Source organism: Durio zibethinus, chromosome 7 (genome assembly GCF_047325235.1).
Source record: "Durio zibethinus cultivar Kanyao isolate XHJ-2024 chromosome 7, ASM4732523v1, whole genome shotgun sequence".
Lineage (NCBI taxonomy): Eukaryota > Viridiplantae > Streptophyta > Magnoliopsida > Malvales > Malvaceae > Durio > Durio zibethinus.
The window spans coordinates 25,930,509-25,939,316 of NC_143168.1; the positions used below are offsets into that span (position 1 = coordinate 25,930,509).

At 33.3% G+C, this 8,808-nt stretch overlaps 1 pseudogene across 1 annotated transcript; it reads left to right on the forward strand.

The window, feature by feature from the left end:
• The first annotated feature begins 2,068 nt into the window (after nt 1-2,068).
• Nucleotides 2,069-5,456, forward strand: LOC149518250 (calcium-transporting ATPase 12, plasma membrane-type pseudogene; annotated as a pseudogene). Its single transcript, XR_016343705.1, has one exon. The product of XR_016343705.1 is annotated as a calcium-transporting ATPase 12, plasma membrane-type pseudogene (transcript).
• The last annotated feature ends 3,352 nt before the right edge of the window (nt 5,457-8,808 follow it).

The following is an 8,808-nucleotide window of genomic DNA, read 5'->3' on the forward strand; positions in this document are numbered from 1 at the left end:
TATTAGAGGCTTTAAAACAATCCTTAGCTTGGTAATTAGTTTGTAAATTACTTCTTTGTTCTATTATTATTACTTTTGAAAAATTCTTTTTTCTTATCAATGAAACTAATCAGTTGTATCCATACTCGTTACTATGAATTTATAAAGATTTTTACGGAGATGGCTTTCAAACTTAGATTGTATAATTAAATTTTTTTAAGGAATTAATATTTGATAACGCTGCTATATTTTTAGGTGTTAATAGATCGGTTATTTCTCTAAACTCAAAAATTGATGAAATTTTAAAATTTTTTAAATTCTTGTAATTAGGAGTGAGAAAAAAATTAAAAAAATAATTAAAATTATAATGTTTGGTTCAAATCGATTTTTTTATTTAATTCAGATTAAATTATTATATTAAATTTATATATTAAATTTGAATTAAAAAATGAAAAACTAAAAAAAATAAACCGAATTTAATTGAATTATATATTTTTGAATTTTTATAAAATAAAATAATAATTTTATTCCTAAATTTATTGAAATATATTAAAAATTATATTAAAATAATATAAAATTTTACAATTTAAAATTTGATGAACCAAATCCAAACGAATTGATAGAATTCAATTCTAATAGAATCAAATTATATGAAAATTAAATTTAAATTCAGATTAAATTTTATAATTTTATACATTATTTTTAAAAAAAATCAAAGTCGGATTGAAAACCTCCTCGTCATTTCGTCCCACCAACTTTGTCAGGATATCTTAAGTCAATAGTAATGTCTATTTCTTTCCTAAGGTGATTCACATTGCTTCATATAGAAATGATGGAAAAATATGTCACATCTTTCCATTGCTTGACTTAGAACTTTACTAGATTTTCCAATTTTAGAACTTTACAAGATTTTCCAATTTCGGATAATAATTTTCATAATTCAAATGTTTCTCTAATTAATGAAAATTTCTTTTTCATGGTAAGGCTCTTTTTATGAGATTATACTGAATTTACAGATTATTTGTTAAATTAAATTATTAATAACAAAAATTAAATTTAAAAATTTTATAAAAAAAAATTTGATCATTCTCAATTCAACTGACATCATTACCAATTACTGTAAATTTCACAGCTAAGAGCTTCATGCCACTGTGGGATATCTACAATATTTGTATTTGTTTTAGACTACCTTTTTCTATATTATTGTTACTATTATGGATCAACAAAAATGTAAATTTACAACAGTAAATTCATGATTATTGAAAGTGAAAAAAGGAAAGTTGGTAGATTAATTTCCTGGAAAAAAGGTCAAGTCCCCTGTATCTTATTTTTCACTTTGCTTGCAAAATTTCCTGGCATTTTTTATTGTAATTATCACAATTATTATCATCATTATCAATATCAATTCATCTTCTTAATATTAAGTTTTCTAAATATTATCTCTATCCTTTTCTAAATATTGAGATTATTACGTGTAGTAAATTTGTGTCCATCGCAGTGTCAGATGAAACTTCAGAGAACTTTCTTCATTGACTGGAAAGGGGCAAGGAAATTAAGAAAAAAATGTAAAAAATAAATGCAAAAATTAACTCCTAATAAAGGCTAGTTTGGAATGGAAGATAAAAAAATCTTTTGTATTAAAGTTGTTTTTATCCAACTTCACTGCTAAATAACAAAAAAACTTATTTTTTAATATAAAAACCCGATTTACAAACTAAAATTAAAAACCTACCTTTTACGATTCAACAAATTTTTTATTATTATACAAATATATTTTTTTACATGTCAATTCATCAAAATATTTTTTCACAATAATATTAAACATTTATAATTTTTAGATTATATTTTTTTAACACTTTTAAAATTTTTTTATCAATTCAAACTTTTCAACGGCAACAATAATATTAAATTACCCTTAAATAATCTGATAACATATTTGATTTGGTAAAGAGCAGTTACTTTGAAAAGCTACATGAACGAACGCGCACAAGAAATTTCCAGGAAAAAAGAAAAGGCGAGGTAGGTCACGAAAAGAACATTGCATGTAAACTATATATATTTGCAATGATCCTAACTCTTCCTTCCCATCACAACCAAAGTATTTCCTCCCAAAGTCATATTTCTTTGACTTAACCAAGACTCCTTTTTTCCATCTTGTTTTCCTTCTACACTCTAAAGAAATATTCTTACTGAAATCGTTTTGACCCTTTATTCTCTGTCGATCGTTTAACATGTCTTTGATAAATCGTAAGCCTGATGAACCAGCCATGTGTGATGGAGAAGATATGCCGGCAGCAAAACGTCAGCAACGGAGGTGGCGTTCGGTTTTTGCAGCCATATATTCTGCCAGGACTCTTGTTTCTTTGTACATGAAGGTTATTAACAAGAAGCAGATGTTGCGTACTCTATCCTATATTGCTCTTGATATCTATGACAATGACTCGAGTGATGATCACCTACCTTCTCTCTGTGTTGATCAAAAAACACTCACTGAGGTGGTGAGAGAGAAGAACCTTGAAACTCTAAGTAAACTTGGAGGAGTGAAACAGATTGCTGCATCTCTTGAAACTGATGAGAAGGATGGTATCAGTGCCACTCAGGCTAATCTTGCACACAGGATTGATGTCTTTGGCACAAACAGGTATCAGAAACCACCTACTAAGAGCTTTCTTAGCTTTATTTTCGAAGCTTTTAAGGATACCACCATTATCATACTCTTGGTTTGTGCTATACTCTCTCTGGGCTTTGGCGTTAAGCAGCATGGCATAGCAGATGGATGGTACGATGGTGGGAGTATTATCTTTGCTGTCTTTCTAGTTGTTTCTGTATCTGCTGTCAGTAACTTCAAGCAGAACAGGCAATTTGAGAAACTTTCAAATGAGAGTGGTGATATAAGAGTGGAAGTAATGAGAGATGGGCGACGCCAATTTATATCAGTCTTTGAAGTTGTTGTGGGTGATATTGTGTGCTTGAAAATTGGTGATCAAATTCCCGCAGATGGATTGTTCTTGGATGGCCACTCCTTGAAGGTGGATGAATCTAGCATGACTGGGGAAAGCGACCACGTTGAGATCAATGGCAGCAACAATCCTTTTGTCCTCTCTGGCACAAAGGTGACTGATGGGTTTGGTTCCATGCTTGTCACTTCTGTTGGCATGAATACTGCATGGGGAGAGATGATGAGTTCCATAAATCGGGACTTAGATGAGGAAACTCCACTACAGGCTCGCCTCAACAAGCTGACTTCTTTTATTGGGAAGATCGGATTGGCAGTGGCTGTACTTGTTCTTGCAGTTTTGCTTATTCGTTACTTCACTGGAAACACAAAAGATGACAAGGGAAACAAAGAATATATTCCGGGGAAGACAAAGCTTGACAGCATGATGAACTCAGTCGTGGATATTATTTCGGCAGCAATTACCATTGTGGTCGTAGCAATTCCAGAAGGTCTACCTTTGGCAGTAACTCTAACTCTGGCTTACTCTATGAAGCAAATGATGGCTGATCATGCAATGGTCAGAAAGCTTTCTGCTTGTGAGACGATGGGTTCAGCCACAACAATCTGCACAGATAAGACAGGTACCCTTACTTTAAATGAAATGAAGGTTACTGAGTTTTGGATAGGGAAAAAATTTATGAAGGATAGAATTTCCTCAGAAATAGCACCTAATGTCCATGAGTTACTGCAACAAGCCATTGCTTTAAACACAACTGGTACTGTTTATAAGCCAAACTCTAGATCACTTCCAGAGATATCTGGTAGTCCAACTGAGAAAGCAATACTCTCTTGGGCTGTCTTAGATTTGGGGATGAACCTAGATGAACCAAAGCAAAATTATGAACTCATCCAAGTAGAGGCCTTCAATTCAGAGAAGAAAAAGAGCGGAGTTCTGATACGGAGGAACAGTGACGGTGCTACACACGTACACTGGAAGGGTGCTGCTGAGATGATCGTGGCCATGTGTTCACAATATTATGATAGAAGTGGAACAGTTAAAGCCATAGATGATGAAGAAAGATCAGAGATTGGGACAATTATTCAGAATATGGCAGCCAAAAGCTTGAGGTGCATAGCATTTGCACACACAAAAATTCCAGAAGATAATGAGCAGGTTTTGGAAGAAAGCAGACTCACCTTGTTAGGGATGGTAGGTCTGAAAGACCCATGTCGTCCTGGTGTCAGAATAGCCGTGGAATCTTGCAAAGATGCCGGAGTAAACATCAAGATGATAACTGGAGACAATGTCTTCACAGCAAAAGCTATAGCAATTGAATGTGGCATTCTGGAACCTCACGATGATATGAACGAAGCAGTAATAGAAGGTGTACAGTTCAGAAATTACTCACCAGAAGAGAGAATGGCGAAGATCAATAAAATCCGTGTGATGGCCAGATCCTCACCTTTTGATAAACTTCTGATGGTACAGTGTCTAAAGCAGAATGGTCATGTTGTAGCTGTCACTGGGGATGGGACGAATGATGCACCAGCTTTAAAGGAAGCAGATATTGGACTTTCCATGGGAATCCAAGGTACTGAAGTTGCCAAGGAAAGCTCAGATATAGTCATCTTGGATGATAACTTCACCTCTGTGGTGACAGTTTTAAGGTGGGGTAGGTGTGTCTTCAACAACATTCAGAAATTCATTCAGTTTCAGCTCACAGTGAATATAGCAGCCCTAGTCATTAATTTTATTGCAGCAATATCCTCTGGAGAAGTCCCACTGACAGCTGTCCAGCTTTTGTGGGTGAACCTAATAATGGATACCTTGGGAGCTTTAGCTTTGGCCACTGAGCGACCTACCAATGATCTCATGACAAAGACACCTGTGGGTCGATCCAAGCCCCTTATTTCGAATATCATGTGGAGGAACCTCATTGCTCAAGCCTTGTATCAAGTTGCAGTTCTACTAACCCTTCAGTTCAGGGGAAAATCTATCTTTGGTGTGGATGAGAAGGTCAAGAACACACTCATCTTCAACACTTTTGTCCTCTGTCAAGTGTTTAATGAATTTAATGCCAGAAAACTAGAAAAGAAGAATATATTCAAGGGACTACACAAGAACAATCTCTTTCTTGGGATCGTTGGCATAACTATAATTCTTCAAGTGGTAATGGTGGAATTCTTGAAGAGGTTTGCTAACACTCAGAGGCTGGACTGGGGGCAATGGGGTGCTTGTATTGGAATTGCAGCTTTGTCTTGGCCACTTGGCTGGCTAGTTAAGTGGATTCCAGTATGAAGCATTTCTCTTCTGCGATCAGAGGGCTTTTACATCCTGGAAAGATCACTCACTTCACATAAGATACTCTTTTTATTATCTAAGTAGTAGGAATAAAAATACATAACCTTAGTAATATATCTTTACTATTCCTGATGCAGGCTTCTAATTTCCTTCTTTTCAATATTTATATCTGTTCTAGTTTCATTTTAATTGTTGAATGTAGGCTTCTTTGAGAAGAATCAAGATACATTTGTTGCTTATACATGCATTAATTTCAAAATAAACTGTTTTGCACCATCTTATTATGCAATCACCATGCAGAAAGAAAACCCTCTCCTAATGCAAATAATTTACATATGTCAATCAGGTTTTAGTGGATAACACTCTAGCCATGCAGGTTAGGCTTCATATTGTAGACATATTACTAGTAGATATGACATTAACCTTTTTGCTCTCTCCAGTGGATGTGACAATAACGAGAAGAGACTTTCCTTGAAATCCAATAATCTATCCAATAATCTATTTTAAGAACTATAATCTTTGTAAGTCTATCAAAACTTATGATGACCAGTTCACAAACACAGACTATCCATCATGTTATAATTTCATACAATCAAAATATTCCACTGTAGAGCACACAATAGGCTTTAACTCTATGAGGTAAATAAGAAAATTTAATTAACTCTTTCATCATTCACTTTAGAATTCACTAGCTTCAAGAAAAGAGGACCCTTTAGTTGATTTTGGAGTTTGATCATCGAGAGATTGTATGATACAAGAAGGTGCCCATTACATTGAGCATGTAGAAAATCATTGATTTAGTCACTTTTGACTTCAACAGTAGCAAAAACAAAGCTAACCGATCTCTTCAGAATTTGGTTAAGTGGCATACTTTTTAGTGGCTTCTTCGCAAAAGTCGGTTATCCATCCAGGATTCCTCTCTTTCTGTATTCAGCTTAATAATGCACATCTGTGCGAAACAAAAACACCTCACCATTTATGCTTTAGGCATCCACAGTGGCTAAATAAATAGATAAATAAATCAAAACCTATTCCCCCTTGCAGAGAGTTATACAGATAGCAACTGCAAGGAACCGAGCATATGTTTAAAAGATATAATTATCATGAAAAACCTTCAAAACTTAAATTTTTAAGGGGCGTTTGGTTGGTGGAGTCTTAGATTCCAAAAGAAAGTGTGATCCCTGAGAAATTGTGATTCCAGGCAAAGTGTGATTTTTCATCGCATTCCGTTTTTAGATTCCTATGTTTGATTGGGGAAATCTAAGATTATTTAATCGTGTATTTTTACTATAATCTCCTTCACTATATAACAAACACAACAATACACCAATTAATGCATTAATATCATCAAGAAACGCAGGAAATGCAGTATTCGAGTAGTCAATTATTAAAAAAAAAAAATTAATCATCAATTACTGCGTTAATTTCATCCAAAAAACATAGGAAACACGGTAATTGAATAAATACAATGAACAATTACTATGTTTAGCTTCAAATAAATGCAGTAATTACCATACTCATAATAAATGCTCGTTAAATCAAAAGCCATCAAGTCAAATGCGGAAAGAAAAAATTAAATGCCAAATACTACTGTTCAAAGAAAAGCATTAATTGCCATACTCATAATAAATGCTCGTTAAATCAAAAGCCATCAAGTCAAGTACTGCATTTTTATTCAAAGAAATGCAGCAAATAATCACAATTACTGCATTTTAAGGCCTACAAACAAACATAGTATTTGAGTGAAAAAATATTTTATAGAAAAAAGAGTACTCAATTAAAAAAAAAATAAAACAAAAGCAATCCACAATTACTTAATTTTTATATGTTGATTTTTTATGGGAGTAAAATAGAAAGAAAATATTTTTTATTAAAGTCAAATGCGAAACAAAAATCACTTTCCCCCCAAAATCTTAAAAACCATAGGGAAATATAAGTTTTAGATTCCGAGACTTTGAGTACTATTAAGAATCTAAGATTACCTCCAAGAATTTGATATCTCGAACCAAACGTGAAAATTTGAATATCCAACAGCAATATTCCGAGAGAAAATCTCATATTCACCCAAACCAAATGCCCTGGAGAAACTGCATAATTCACAGTGCCTAGTGGTGCTATAAACTTCTAGCATTGAAAGAAAAAGAAACAACTATAAGAAATTAACATCATCATCCCCATATAAACTTCAGCTATCTCAACAGCAAAATAGTGAACTTCAATCCTAAGTTGAATCTGATGGCCTAATCGTAATCAGTGTGAATCTTTAATTTTTACTGTTTATTCAGTGTAAGACTGTCAAAAATGAAAGCCAACTTATTGATCAATGATCAGTCAATAACAATTCAAGGCTTCTATCTCTCACTGTACGTCATCTTTCTCTCAAGTCACCACATAGCATAACTTTCAGAAGCAATACAAGTATGTTGCAATTTCCAAAATAAAGCTAGAAATCTATAAGCACAAAGTAAGCACCTCATACACAATCTATCACTTGACAGGCTCTTTCTTATGTGGAAACAGAATCATTGGTGTACTAGGTTGTTGGTATAAAAAAAAAAACATTTTTGGGGTCCACTACTCACACACAAAAAAAGTGAATTTGACAATTTGTCGTCATATATTTTCTTCGTCCAATATTGAAAATTCTAAAACCTTTGCTCAAACCTATCCATCCACCAGATTATAACTCCAGCCAATTTCCCTGAAGCTTGCACAGGTACATGGTCTCAATATCACTCAAGTATTCTAACACCCTCCTCAGATAACTAAGTGCTTCCTTCTTCCTACTTCTCAACTAAGCTCCTTTCTAATTATAAACAACTAGAGTCAAGAAACTGCAAGTAACGCAGCAATGGATGACAGTGTCTAGTTCAGCACCACAATAAAGAATGCCAGCTATTATGCTACATGAATCTGATGTCAAACAGAATAAAGAATAGCAAAAGGGAACAACCTAAATATCCTTGCAACCAACATTTTACTATGGAACAACTGAAAGAACACTTGGCAATCAATTCTAATTCCTTCAATGAAAAATTTTCTCAAATAAAACTTCTTTATGATATAATCCAAAAAGAAAATGGTTAACTAATCTCAGTTTTTTTTATTTCTCGCTTCTTGAGCATACTTTAAACGCCAAAAGAATTAACTTTGTAACACTCCACTTGTAATTATATATACAGCAAAACAGAACCAAGGCTCACAGAGCAAGTGGCATAATAAATTATTTCAAATTCAACTATAAACAATCTTAGTATCACATCAACATCCTTTAATTAAAGTGACAGAATCATATTTAGCATTAGGATTATTACTTTAATAAAAAAAAAAGTTACCCCATAAGCAAGGAGGCATCTTTTTGAAGAAAACTTGAAATGGGTCAGTAAAAGACATCGAATTTCAATAGAAAAAAACAGAAAAACAGAACCTAACATGCAAAAGCTGAAATGGGTAGTTTATGAAAATGTTAAATTTGACTGGTTGTTGAAAAAAAATAGTTTTAAAAAGGGGGAAAAAAATAAAAAGGACAATTCAATAAACACATGGGTCCAAAATCACAAGGAAAAAACACCAAAAGACAGAGAAATAT